We start from the raw sequence: 13337 nt of genomic DNA, 5'->3' as shown, positions 1-13337 counted from the left end.
AGGCAGCCGGCCACTCCGGGCCACCGGGCCCTGGCTATGAACCATAGCCTTTCCCCAGAGAAAAAAAAGTCACCAGGCCAGGTTCCTGATGTCTGTTTGCAGGACGCACTTGGCGCTGTAAAACCAACCACACTTGCTTGAGGGGGCACCTTGCATCTGGGCGGCATACTGATCCGTGCGGAATTTGAGCAGGCAGCCGGCCACTCCGAGCCAACGGGCCCTGGAGAAGAAGGATGGCATTTCCCCAGAGAAACAAAAGTCACCAGGCCAGGTTCCTCATGTCAGTTTGCAGGAGGCACTTGGCTCTGTCTAACCAGTCACAGTTGCTTGAGGGGGCACCTTGCATCTGGGCGGCATCCTGATCTGTGCGGAATTTCAACAGGCAGACGGCCTCTCCGGGCCACCGGGCCCTGGCTATGAACCACGGACTTTCCCCAGAGAAACAAAAGTCACCAGGCCAGGTTCCTCATGTCAGTTTGAAGGAGGCACTTGGCTCTGTCAAACCAGTCACAGTTGCCTGTGAGGGCACCTTGCATCTGGGCGCCATCCTCATCCGTGCGGAATTTCAGCAGGCAGCCGGCCACTCCGTGCCACCGCGCCCTGCTACAAAAAACAATGGTCTTTCCCCTGAGAAACAAAAGGCACCAGGCCAGGTTCCTGATGTCAGTTTGCAGGAGGCACTTGGCACTGTCAAACCAGCCAGAGTTGCTTGAGGGGGCACCATGCATTGGGCCAGCATCCTGATCCGTGCGGAATTTCAGCAGGCAGCCGGCCTCTCCGGGCCACCGGGGCCTGGCTATGAACCACGGACTTTCCCCAGAGAAAAAAAAGTCACCAGGCTAGGTTCCTGATGTCAATTTGCAGGAGGCACTTGGCGCTGTCAAACCAACCACACTTGCTTGAGGGCGCACCTTGCATCTGGGCGGCATCCTGATCCGTGCGGAATTTCAACAGGCAGCCGGCCACTTCGGGCCAACGGGCCCTGGAGAAGAAGGATGTCATTTCCCCAGAGAAACAAAAGTCACCAGGCCAGGTTCCTGATGTCAGTTTGAAGGAGGCACTTGGCTCTGTCAAACCAGTCACAGTTGCCTGTGGGGGCACCGTGCATCTCGGAGGTATCCTGATCCGTGCCGAATTTCAGCAGGCAGCCGGCCTCTCCGGGCCAACGGGCCCCGGCTATGAACCATGGCCTTTCGCCCGAGAATCAAAAGTCACCAGGCCAGGTTCCTGATGTCAGTTTGCAGGAGGCACTTGGCACTGTCAAACCAGCCAGAGTTGCCTGTGGGGGCACCGTGCATTGGGCCGGCATCCTGATCCGTGCGGAATTTGAGCAGGCAGCCGGCCTCTCCGGGCCACCGGGCCCTGGCTATGAACCATGGCCTTTAGCCAGAGAAACAAAAGTCAACAGGCCAGGTTCCTGATGTCAGACTGCAGGAGGCACTTGGCACTGTCAAATCAGACACAGTTGCTTGAGGGGGCACCTTGCATCTGGGCGGCATCCTGATCCGTGCGGAATCTCAGCAGGCAGCCTGCCACTCCGGGCCACCGGGCCCTGTCTAAGTACTATGGCCTTTCCCCAGAGAAACAAAAGTCACCAGGCCAGGTTCCTGATGTCAGTTTGCAGGAGGCACTTTGCGCTGTCAAATCAGCCACACTTGCTTGAGGGGGCACTTTGCGTCTTGGTGGTATCCTCATCCGTGCGGAATTTCCGCAGGCAGCCGGCCTCTCCAGGCCACCGGGCCCTGGATATGAACCACGGACTTTCCCCAGAGAAACAAAAGTCACCAGGCCAGGTTCCTGATGTCAGTTTGCAGGAGGCACTTGGCACTGTAAAACCAGCCACAGTTGCCTATGGGGGCCCCTTGCATCTGGGATGTATCCTGATCCGTGCGGGATTTCAGCAGGCAGCCCGCCACTCCAGTCCAACAGGCCCTGGAGACGAAGGATGGCCTTTCCCCAGAGAAACAAAAGTCACCAGGCCAGGTTCCTGATGTCAATTTGCAGGAGGCCCTTGGCACTGTCAAACCAGCCATAGTTGCCTGTGGGGGCACCTTTCATCTGGGAGGCATCCCAATCGGTGAGGAATTTCTGCAGGCTGCCCGCCACTCCGGGCCACCGGGACCGGGCTATCAACAATCGCCTTTCCCCAGAGAAACAAAAGTCACCAGGCCAGGTTCCTGATGTCAGTTTGCAGGAGGCACTTGGCACTGTCAAACCAGCCACAGTTGCCTGTGGTGGTACCTTCGGTCTGGGAGGCATCCTGATCCGTGCCGAATTTCAGCAGGCAGCCCGCCATTCCAGGCCACCGGGTCCTGGATATGAACCATATTTCAGTAGATAAACAAAACTCACCAGGCCAGGTTCCTGATGTCAGTTTGCAGGAGGCACTTGGCACTGTCAAACCAGCCACAGTTGCCTGTGGTGGTACCTTCGGTCCGGGAGGCATCCTAATCGGTGAGGGATTTCAGCAGGCAGCCGGCCACTCCGGGCCACCGGGCCCTGGACACGAAGGATGGCCTTTCCCCTGAGAAACAAAAGTCACCAGGCCAGGTTCCTGATGTCAGTTTGCAGGAGGCACTTGGCACTGTCAAAACAGCCAGAGTTGCCTGTTGGGGCACCTTTCATCTGGGACGTATCCTGATCCGTGAGGGATTTCAGCAGGCAGCCGGCCACTCCGGGCCACCGGGCCCTGGCTCTGAACCATGGCCTTTCCCCAGAGAAACAAAACTCACCAGGCCGGGTTCCTGATGTCAGTTTGCAGGAGGCACTTGGCACTGTCAAAACAGCCAGAGTTGCCTGTGGGGGCACCTTGCATCTCAGCGGCATCCGGAGCCGTGCGGAATTTCAGCAGGCAGCCGGCCACTCCGGGCCACCGGGCCCTGGACACGAACGATGGCCTTTCCCCAGAGAAACAAAAGTCACCAGGCCAGGTTCCTGATGTCAGTTTGCAGGAGGCACTTGGCACTGTCAAACCAGCCACAGTTGCCTGTGGGGGCACCTTGCCTCTGAGTCGTACCCTGCCCCGTGCGGAATTTCAGCATGCAGCTGGCCACTCGGGGCCACCGGGCCCTGGACATGAACCATGGCCTTTCCCCAGAGAAACAAAACTCACCAGGCCAGGTTCCTGATGTCAGTTTGCAGGAGGCACTTGGCACTGTCAAACCAGCCACAGTTGCCTGTTGGGGCACCTTTCATCTGGGACGTATCCTGATCCGTGAGGGATTTCAGCAGGCAGCCGGCCACTCCGGGCCACCGGGCCCTGGACACGAACGATGGCCATTCCACAGAGAAACAAAACTCACCCGGCCAGGTTCCTGATGTCAGTTTGCAGGAAGCACTTGGCACTGTCAAACTAGCCACAGTTGCCTGTGGGGGCACCTTGCATCTGGGACGTATCCTGATCCGTGAGAGTTTTCAGCAGGCAGCCGGCCACTCCGGGCCACCGGGCCCTGGACACGAACGATGGCCTTTCCCCAGAGAAACAAAAGTCACCAGGCCAGGTTCCTGATGTCAGTTTGTAGGAGGCACTTGGCACTGTCAAACCAGCCACAGTTGCCTGTGGGGGCACCTTGCATCTCGGCGGCATCCGGATCCGTGCGGAATTTCAGCAGGCAGCCGGCCATTCCAGGCCACCGGGTCCTGGATATGAACCATATTTCAGTAGATAAACAAATCTCACCAGGCCAGGTTCCTGATGTCAGTTTGCAGGTGGCACTTGGCACTGTCAAACCAGCCACAGTTGCCTGTGGTGGTACCTTCGGTCCGGGAGGCATCCTAATCGGTGAGGAATTTCAGCAGGCAGCCGGCCACTCCGGGCCACCGGGCCCTGGACACGAAGGATGGCCTTTCCCCTGAGAAACAAAACTCACCAGGCCAGGTTCCGGATGTCAGTTTGCAAGAGGCACTTGGCACTGTCAAACCAGCCACCGTTGCCTGTGGTGGTACCTTGGGTCCGGGAGGCATCCTAATCGGTGAGGAATTTCAGCAAGCAGCCGGCCACTTTGGGCCACCGGGCCCTGGACACGAACGATGGCCTTTCCCCAGAGAAACAAAAGTCACCAGGCCAGGTTCCTGATGTCAGTTTGCAGGAGGCACTTGGCACTGTCAAACCAGCCACAGTTGCCTGTGGGGGCACCTTGCCTCTGGGTCGTATCCTGCCCCGTGCGGAATTTCAGCATGCAGCTGGCCACTCGGGGCCACCGGGCCGTGGACATGAACCATGGCCTTTCCCCAGAGAAACAAAACTCACCAGGCCAGGTTCCTGATGTCAGTTTGCAGGAGGCACTTGGCACTGTCAAACCAGCCACAGTTGCCTGTTGGGGCACCTTTCATCTGGGACGTATCCTGATCCGTGAGGGATTTCAGCAGGCAGCCGGCCACTCCGGGCCACCGGGCCCTGGCTATGAACCATGGCCTTTCCCCAGAGAAACAAAACTCACCAGGCCAGGTTCCTGATGTCAGTTTGCAGGAGGCACTTGGCACTGTCAAAACAGCCAGAGTTGCCTGTGGGGGCAACTTGCATCTCAGCGGCATCCGGAGCCGTGCGGAATTTCAGCAGGCAGCCGGCCACTCCGGGCCACCGGGCCCTGGACACGAACGATGTCCTTTCCCCAGAGAAACAAAAGTCACCAGGCCAGGTTCCTGATGTCAGTTTGCAGGAGGCACTTGGCACTGTCAAACCAGCCACAGTTGCCTGTGGGGGCACCTTGCATCTAGGACGTATCCTGATCCGTGCGGAATTTCAGCAGGCAGCTGTCCACTCCGGGCCACCGGGCCCTGGATATGAACCATGGCCTTTCGCCAGAGAAAAAAAAGTCACGAGGCCCGGTTCCTGATGTCAGTTTGCAGGAGGCACTCGGCACTGTCAAATCAGCCACAGGTCCTTGAGGGGGCCACTTTCATCAGGGCGGCATCCTGATCCGTGCGGAATTTCAGCAGGCCGCCGGCCATTCCGGGCCAACGGGCCCTGGCTAAGAACCATGGCCTTTGCCTAGAGAAACAAAACTCAACAGGCCAGGTTCCTGATGTCAGTTTGCAGGTGGCACTTGGCACTGTCAAACCAGCCACAGTTGCCTGTGGGGGCACCTTGCCTCTGGGAGGCATCCCGATCGGTGAGGAATTTCAGCAGGCAGCCATCCATTCCGGGCCACCGGGGCCTGGCTATCAACAATCGCCTTTCCCCAGAGAAACAAAAGTCACCAGGCCAGGTTCCTGATGTCAGTTTGCAGGAGGCACTTGGCACTGACAAACCAGCCACAGTTGCCTGTGGGGGCTCCTTGCATCTCGGCGGCATCCTGATCCGTGCGGAATTTCAGCAGGCAGCCAGCCACTTTGGGCCACCGGGCCCTAAACGCGAACGATGGCCTTTCCCCAGAGAAACAAAACTCACCAGGCCAGGTTCCTGATGTCAGTTTGCAGGAGGCACTTGGCACTGTCAAACCAGCCACAGTTGCCTGTGGGGGCACCTTGCATCTCGGCGGCATACTGATCCGCGCGGAATTTCAGCAGGCAGCCGGCCACTCCGTGCCACCGCGCCCTGCTACAAAAAACAATGGTCTTTCCCCTGAGAAACAAAAGTCACCAGGCCAGGTTCCTGATGTCAGTTTGCAGGAGGCACTTGGCACTGTCAAACCAGCCAGAGTTGCTTGAGGGGGCACCATGCATTGGGCCAGCATCCTGATCCGTGCGGAATTTGAGCAGGCAGCCGGCCTCTCCGGGCCACCGGGGCCTGGCTATGAACCATGGCCTTTAGCCAGAGAAACAAAAGTCACCAGGCCAGGTTCGTGATGTCAGATTGCAGGAGGCACTTGGCACTGTCAAATCAGACACAGTTGCTTGAGGGCGCACCTTGCATATGGGCGGCATCCTGATCCGTGCGGAATTTCCGCAGGCAGCCGGCCTCTCCAGGCCACCGGGCCCTGGATATGAACCACGGACTTTCCCCAGAGAAAAAAAAGTCACCAGGCTAGGTTCCTGATGTCAATTTGCAGGAGGCACTTGGCGCTGTCAAACCAACCACACTTGCTTGAGGGGGCACCTTGCATCTGGGCGGCATCCTGATCCGTGCGGAATTTCAACAGGCAGCCGGCCACTTCGGGCCAACGGGCCCTGGAGAAGAAGGATGTCATTTCCCCAGAGAAACAAAAGTCACCAGGCCAGGTTCCTGATGTCAGTTTGAAGGAGGCACTTGGCTCTGTCAAACCAGTCACAGTTGCCTGTGGGGGCACCGTGCATCTCGGAGGTATCCTGATCCGTGCCGAATTTCAGCAGGCAGCCGGCCTCTCCGGGCCAACGGGCCCCGGCTATGAACCATGGCCTTTCGCCCGAGAATCAAAAGTCACCAGGCCAGGTTCCTGATGTCAGTTTGCAGGAGGCACTTGGCACTGTCAAACCAGCCAGAGTTGCCTGTGGGGGCACCGTGCATTGGGCCGGCATCCTGATCCGTGCGGAATTTGAGCAGGCAGCCGGCCTCTCCGGGCCACCGGGCCCTGGCTATGAACCATGGCCTTTAGCCAGAGAAACAAAAGTCAACAGGCCAGGTTCCTGATGTCAGACTGCAGGAGGCACTTGGCACTGTCAAATCAGACACAGTTGCTTGAGGGGGCACCTTGCATCTGGGCGGCATCCTGATCCGTGCCGAATTTCAGCAGGCAGCCCGCCATTCCAGGCCACCGGGTCCTGGATATGAACCATATTTCAGTAGATAAACAAAACTCACCAGGCCAGGTTCCTGATGTCAGTTTGCAGGAGGCACTTGGCACTGTCAAACCAGCCACAGTTGCCTGTGGTGGTACCTTCGGTCCGGGAGGCATCCTAATCGGTGAGGGATTTCAGCAGGCAGCCGGCCACTCCGGGCCACCGGGCCCTGGACACGAAGGATGGCCTTTCCCCTGAGAAACAAAAGTCACCAGGCCAGGTTCCTGATGTCAGTTTGCAGGTGGCACTTGGCACAGTCAAACCAGCCACAGTTGCCTGTGGTGGTACCTTCGGTCCGGAAGGCATCCTAATCGGTGAGGAATTTCAGCAGGCAGCTGGCCACTCGGGGCCACCGGGCCGTGGACATGAACCATGGCCTTTCCCCAGAGAAACAAAACTCACCAGGCCAGGTTCCTGATGTCAGTTTGCAGGAGGCACTTGGCACTGTCAAAACAGCCAGAGTTGCCTGTTGGGGCACCTTTCATCTGGGACGTATCCTGATCCGTGAGGGATTTCAGCAGGCAGCCGGCCACTCCGGGCCACCGGGCCCTGGCTCTGAACCATGGCCTTTCCCCAGAGAAACAAAACTCACCAGGCCGGGTTCCTGATGTCAGTTTGCAGGAGGCACTTGGCACTGTCAAAACAGCCACCGTTGCCTGTGGGGGCACCTTGCATCTCAGCGGCATCCGGAGCCGTGCGGAATTTCAGCAGGCAGCCGGCCACTCCGGGCCACCGGGCCCTGGACACGAACGATGGCCTTTCCCCAGAGAAACAAAAGTCACCAGGCCAGGTTCCTGATGTCAGTTTGCAGGAGGCACTTGGCACTGTCAAACCAGCCACAGTTGCCTGTGGGGGCACCTTGCCTCTGAGTCGTACCCTGCCCCGTGCGGAATTTCAGCATGCAGCTGGCCACTCGGGGCCACCGGGCCCTGGACATGAACCATGGCCTTTCCCCAGAGAAACAAAACTCACCAGGCCAGGTTCCTGATGTCAGTTTGCAGGAGGCACTTGGCACTGTCAAACCAGCCACAGTTGCCTGTTGGGGCACCTTTCATCTGGGACGTATCCTGATCCGTGAGGGATTTCAGCAGGCAGCCGGCCACTCCGGGCCACCGGGCCCTGGACACGAACGATGGCCATTCCACAGAGAAACAAAACTCACCCGGCCAGGTTCCTGATGTCAGTTTGCAGGAAGCACTTGGCACTGTCAAACTAGCCACAGTTGCCTGTGGGGGCACCTTGCATCTGGGAAGTATCCTGATCCGTGAGAGTTTTCAGCAGGCAGCCGGCCACTCCGGGCCACCGGGCCCTGGACACGAACGATGGCCTTTCCCCAGAGAAACAAAAGTCACCAGGCCAGGTTCCTGATGTCAGTTTGTAGGAGGCACTTGGCACTGTCAAACCAGCCACAGTTGCCTGTGGGGGCACCTTGCATCGCGGCGGCATCCGGATCCGTGCGGAATTTCAGCAGGCAACCGGCCACTCCGGGCCACCGGGCCCTGGACACGAACGATGGCCATTCCACAGAGAAACAAAACTCACCAGGCCAGGTTCCTGATGTCAGTTTGCAGGAGGCACTTGGCACTGTCAAACTAGCCACAGTTGCCTGTGGGGGCACCTTGCATCTGGGACGTATCCTGATCCGTGCGGAATTTCAGCAGGCACCCGGCCACTCCGGGCCACCGCGCCCTGGACACGAACGATGGTCTTTCACCTGAGAAACAAAACTCACCAGGCCAGGTTCCTGATGTCAGTTTGCAGGAGGCACTTGGCACTGTGAAACCAGCCACAGTTGCCTGTGGGGGCACCTTGCGTGTGGGAGGTATCCTGATCCGTGCGGAATTTCAGCATGCAGCTGGCCACTCCGGGCCACCGGGCCGTGGACATGAACCATGGCCTTTCCCCAGTGAAACAAAACTCACCAGGCCAGGTTCCTGATGTCAGTTTGCAAGAGGCACTTGGCACTGTCAAACCAGCCAGAGTTGCCTGGGGGGGCTCCTTGCATCTCGGCGGCATCCTGATCCGTGCGGAATTTCAGCAGGCAGCCAGCCACTTTTGGCCACCGGGCCCTAAACACGAACGATGGCCTTTCCCCAGAGAAACAAAACTCACCAGGCCAGGTTCCTGATGTCAGTTTGCAGGTGGCACTTGGCACTGTCAAACCAGCCACAGTTGCCTGTGGGGGCACCTTTCATCTGGGAGGCATCCCAATCGGTGAGGAATTTCTGCAGGCAGCCCACCACTCCGGGCCACCGGGACCTGGCTATCAACAATTGCCTTTCCCCAGAGAAACAAAAGTCACCAGGCCAGGTTCCTGATGTCAGTTTGCAGGAGGCACTTGGCACTGTCAAACCAGCCACAGTTGCCTGTGGTGGTACCTTCGGTCTGGGAGGCATCCTGATCCGTGCGGAATTTCAGCAGGCAGCCGGCCATTCCAGGCCACCGGGTCCTGGATATGAACCATATTTCAGTAGATAAACAAAAGTCACCAGGCCAGGTTCCTGATGTCAGTTTGCAGGTGGCACTTGGCACAGTCAAACCAGCCACAGTTGCCTGTGGTGGTACCTTCGGTCCGGGAGGCATCCTAATCGGTGAGGAATTTCAGCAGGCAGCCGGCCACTCCGGGCCACCGGGCCCTGGACACGAAGGATGGCCTTTCCCCTGAGAAACAAAACTCACCAGGCCAGGTTCCGGATGTCAGTTTGCAAGAGGCACTTGGCACTGTCAAACCAGCCACCGTTGCCTGTGGTGGTACCTTGGGTCCGGGAGGCATCCTAATCGGTGAGGAATTTCAGCAAGCAGCCGGCCACTTTGGGCCACCGGGCCCTGGACACGAACGATGGCCTTTCCCCAGAGAAACAAAAGTCACCAGGCCAGGTTCCTGATGTCAGTTTGCAGGAGGCACTTGGCACTGTCAAACCAGCCACAGTTGCCTGTGGGGGCACCTTGCCTCTGGGTCGTATCCTGCCCCGTGCGGAATTTCAGCATGCAGCTGGCCACTCGGGGCCACCGGGCCGTGGACATGAACCATGGCCTTTCCCCAGAGAAACAAAACTCACCAGGCCAGGTTCCTGATGTCAGTTTGCAGGAGGCACTTGGCACTGTCAAACCAGCCACAGTTGCCTGTTGGGGCACCTTTCATCTGGGACGTATCCTGATCCGTGAGGGATTTCAGCAGGCAGCCGGCCACTCCGGGCCACCGGGCCCTGGCTATGAACCATGGCCTTTCCCCAGAGAAACAAAACTCACCAGGCCAGGTTCCTGATGTCAGTTTGCAGGAGGCACTTGGCACTGTCAAAACAGCCAGAGTTGCCTGTGGGGGCAACTTGCATCTCAGCGGCATCCGGAGCCGTGCGGAATTTCAGCAGGCAGCCGGCCACTCCGGGCCACCGGGCCCTGGACACGAACGATGTCCTTTCCCCAGAGAAACAAAAGTCACCAGGCCAGGTTCCTGATGTCAGTTTGCAGGAGGCACTTGGCACTGTCAAACCAGCCACAGTTGCCTGTGGGGGCACCTTGCATCTAGGACGTATCCTGATCCGTGCGGAATTTCAGCAGGCAGCTGTCCACTCCGGGCCACCGGGCCCTGGATATGAACCATGGCCTTTCGCCAGAGAAAAAAAAGTCACGAGGCCCGGTTCCTGATGTCAGTTTGCAGGAGGCACTCGGCACTGTCAAATCAGCCACAGGTCCTTGAGGGGGCCACTTTCATCAGGGCGGCATCCTGATCCGTGCGGAATTTCAGCAGGCCGCCGGCCATTCCGGGCCAACGGGCCCTGGCTAAGAACCATGGCCTTTGCCTAGAGAAACAAAACTCAACAGGCCAGGTTCCTGATGTCAGTTTGCAGGTGGCACTTGGCACTGTCAAACCAGCCACAGTTGCCTGTGGGGGCACCTTGCCTCTGGGAGGCATCCCGATCGGTGAGGAATTTCAGCAGGCAGCCATCCATTCCGGGCCACCGGGGCCTGGCTATCAACAATCGCCTTTCCCCAGAGAAACAAAAGTCACCAGGCCAGGTTCCTGATGTCAGTTTGCAGGAGGCACTTGGCACTGACAAACCAGCCACAGTTGCCTGTGGGGGCTCCTTGCATCTCGGCGGCATCCTGATCCGTGCGGAATTTCAGCAGGCAGCCAGCCACTTTGGGCCACCGGGCCCTAAACGCGAACGATGGCCTTTCCCCAGAGAAACAAAACTCACCAGGCCAGGTTCCTGATGTCAGTTTGCAGGAGGCACTTGGCACTGTCAAACCAGCCACAGTTGCCTGTGGGGGCACCTTGCATCTCGGCGGCATACTGATCCGCGCGGAATTTCAGCAGGCAGCCGGCCACTCCGTGCCACCGCGCCCTGCTACAAAAAACAATGGTCTTTCCCCTGAGAAACAAAAGTCACCAGGCCAGGTTCCTGATGTCAGTTTGCAGGAGGCACTTGGCACTGTCAAACCAGCCAGAGTTGCTTGAGGGGGCACCATGCATTGGGCCAGCATCCTGATCCGTGCGGAATTTGAGCAGGCAGCCGGCCTCTCCGGGCCACCGGGGCCTGGCTATGAACCATGGCCTTTAGCCAGAGAAACAAAAGTCACCAGGCCAGGTTCGTGATGTCAGATTGCAGGAGGCACTTGGCACTGTCAAATCAGACACAGTTGCTTGAGGGCGCACCTTGCATATGGGCGGCATCCTGATCCGTGCGGAATTTCCGCAGGCAGCCGGCCTCTCCAGGCCACCGGGCCCTGGATATGAACCACGGACTTTCCCCAGAGAAAAAAAAGTCACCAGGCTAGGTTCCTGATGTCAATTTGCAGGAGGCACTTGGCGCTGTCAAACCAACCACACTTGCTTGAGGGGGCACCTTGCATCTGGGCGGCATCCTGATCCGTGCGGAATTTCAACAGGCAGCCGGCCACTTCGGGCCAACGGGCCCTGGAGAAGAAGGATGTCATTTCCCCAGAGAAACAAAAGTCACCAGGCCAGGTTCCTGATGTCAGTTTGAAGGAGGCACTTGGCTCTGTCAAACCAGTCACAGTTGCCTGTGGGGGCACCGTGCATCTCGGAGGTATCCTGATCCGTGCCGAATTTCAGCAGGCAGCCGGCCTCTCCGGGCCAACGGGCCCCGGCTATGAACCATGGCCTTTCGCCCGAGAATCAAAAGTCACCAGGCCAGGTTCCTGATGTCAGTTTGCAGGAGGCACTTGGCACTGTCAAACCAGCCAGAGTTGCCTGTGGGGGCACCGTGCATTGGGCCGGCATCCTGATCCGTGCGGAATTTGAGCAGGCAGCCGGCCTCTCCGGGCCACCGGGCCCTGGCTATGAACCATGGCCTTTAGCCAGAGAAACAAAAGTCAACAGGCCAGGTTCCTGATGTCAGACTGCAGGAGGCACTTGGCACTGTCAAATCAGACACAGTTGCTTGAGGGGGCACCTTGCATCTGGGCGGCATCCTGATCCGTGCCGAATTTCAGCAGGCAGCCCGCCATTCCAGGCCACCGGGTCCTGGATATGAACCATATTTCAGTAGATAAACAAAACTCACCAGGCCAGGTTCCTGATGTCAGTTTGCAGGAGGCACTTGGCACTGTCAAACCAGCCACAGTTGCCTGTGGTGGTACCTTCGGTCCGGGAGGCATCCTAATCGGTGAGGGATTTCAGCAGGCAGCCGGCCACTCCGGGCCACCGGGCCCTGGACACGAAGGATGGCCTTTCCCCTGAGAAACAAAAGTCACCAGGCCAGGTTCCTGATGTCAGTTTGCAGGTGGCACTTGGCACAGTCAAACCAGCCACAGTTGCCTGTGGTGGTACCTTCGGTCCGGAAGGCATCCTAATCGGTGAGGAATTTCAGCAGGCAGCTGGCCACTCGGGGCCACCGGGCCGTGGACATGAACCATGGCCTTTCCCCAGAGAAACAAAACTCACCAGGCCAGGTTCCTGATGTCAGTTTGCAGGAGGCACTTGGCACTGTCAAAACAGCCAGAGTTGCCTGTTGGGGCACCTTTCATCTGGGACGTATCCTGATCCGTGAGGGATTTCAGCAGGCAGCCGGCCACTCCGGGCCACCGGGCCCTGGCTCTGAACCATGGCCTTTCCCCAGAGAAACAAAACTCACCAGGCCGGGTTCCTGATGTCAGTTTGCAGGAGGCACTTGGCACTGTCAAAACAGCCAGAGTTGCCTGTGGGGGCACCTTGCATCTCAGCGGCATCCGGAGCCGTGCGGAATTTCAGCAGGCAGCCGGCCACTCCGGGCCACCGGGCCCTGGACACGAACGATGGCCTTTCCCCAGAGAAACAAAAGTCACCAGGCCAGGTTCCTGATGTCAGTTTGCAGGAGGCACTTGGCACTGTCAAACCAGCCACAGTTGCCTGTGGGGGCACCTTGCCTCTGAGTCGTACCCTGCCCCGTGCGGAATTTCAGCATGCAGCTGGCCACTCGGGGCCACCGGGCCCTGGACATGAACCATGGCCTTTCCCCAGAGAAACAAAACTCACCAGGCCAGGTTCCTGATGTCAGTTTGCAGGAGGCACTTGGCACTGTCAAACCAGCCACAGTTGCCTGTTGGGGCACCTTTCATCTGGGACGTATCCTGATCCGTGAGGGATTTCAGCAGGCAGCCGGCCACTCCGGGCCACCGGGCCCTGGACACGAACGATG

The sequence above is a fragment of the Passer domesticus genome, chromosome W, assembly GCF_036417665.1.
Source record: "Passer domesticus isolate bPasDom1 chromosome W, bPasDom1.hap1, whole genome shotgun sequence".
In the NCBI taxonomy this organism is placed as follows: domain Eukaryota; kingdom Metazoa; phylum Chordata; class Aves; order Passeriformes; family Passeridae; genus Passer; species Passer domesticus.
Note: the sequence above shows the minus strand (reverse complement) of the source record.